We start from the raw sequence: 1586 nt of genomic DNA on the forward strand, positions 1-1586 counted from the left end.
AATACAATTGACAACCATTAGCGCCAAAACACCTGGTACGCAGCATGTACCATTGTGGAGATAAGGGGGGTGATCCCTTTATGTAAAAAAAAAAAATTATAGTTTAATCTGATAATTAATAATAATGCAATTTTTAAATGATGATTTTTTTTCGTGGGAATATGTCAAATTTAGATATTGCATTATTATTAATTATATCCATCAGTAAATTCTTCCAACACTTTTTATACCAAAATAAATAATTGTAGGCATAAAATGTGGTAAATAGTATAATTCTTGATAATTATCATTATTTATTTTTGTTATTATTTTGGATTACTTAACTGGCTTCATTAAAATCGTCATTAAAGATTAACTTTTCGGTATTTATTTATTTAAATTATAAGCAAGCAAAGTTACAATTGCAGTGTCCATTATGGAGTATAACCACCAAAAACCAAAAAAAAAAAAAAAAAAAGAAAGAAAAATAAATAAATAAAAAATATAAACAACTAACAACAACAATATTACTGGATAATAAATATTTTAAGTCTCACATACACTGAGTGATCACTTAATTAGGACCACCCTATGAAAACTGAATGTGACTCGTTGACCACGACCATGTGAGGTAAGGTGTCAGTGGTTAGTAGGTAGTAAAATTCCGACGTGATGGGTAAAAGGTAGGATTTATCGGACTTTGATAAAGGACAGATTGTGGGAGCTCGACGAGCTAGTGTCTCGATTTCCCAAACGGCTGAAATGGTGAGGTGTTCGAGAGCCGCCGTAGTAAAATGTACTAGGACTGGCATCAAAATGGTCAAACAACGACCCCACGGCTAAACTGCAAAGGTCAGTGAAAGGTCGATGTTAGAGGTGAGCGCTGAGTCCGACGACTGTTACAGGCGAACAGGCGCAGCACTGTTGAAGAGTTGGCTACCCAATACAACATGGGCCAACCCGGAACAATATCTGGTATGACCTTGGGTCGCACGCTCGCACGTATGAGCTATACCAGCACACGAGCCCTATGGCATCCTCTCCTAGCAAGGTTCATCGGCGTAAAAGACTCACCTGATGCAAAGAGCATCAGGTGAGTCTTTTACACAGCTTGGTTGGCCATACCTCCCGAACGCTTCCGACATCTTGTTGAATCATTGCCACCTCGAATAGCTGCTGTACTGAGGGCAAAAGGAGGACCTACGAAGTATTAAGTAGGTGGTCATAATTCAGTGATCACTTAGTGTATAAGGTGATGTAAGGGCTCCCGAGAGGGGAAATAATGGCATCCACTCCTGAAGAACAGATTCAACAGACACAGGTACTAATCTTTTCTTAATGAAAATGCTTCCCGATTTCCTGAGATTTTTGACGACTTCACATAAATCCTTTACACATGTAAACTTGAATATTTTTCCTTCTGCACTCTGAAAAATAAAGACAAATTTATTATGACATATGATGACTGAAGCATAGTTGAAGGTAAATTTTTATTCTTGCTTACGGGAATCATCAGGCCGCACCTTGAGTACTGCGTACAAGTCTGGAAGCCTCATTTTAGGAAGGAATGAAGCCTCAGTTTAGAATGAGGCTTCATTCCTTCTTCA

The sequence above is a fragment of the Mastigoproctus giganteus genome, chromosome 8 (genome assembly GCF_048544385.1).
Source record: "Mastigoproctus giganteus isolate SK-2022 chromosome 8, ASM4854438v1, whole genome shotgun sequence".
Classification (NCBI taxonomy): Eukaryota; Metazoa; Arthropoda; class Arachnida; order Uropygi; family Thelyphonidae; genus Mastigoproctus; species Mastigoproctus giganteus.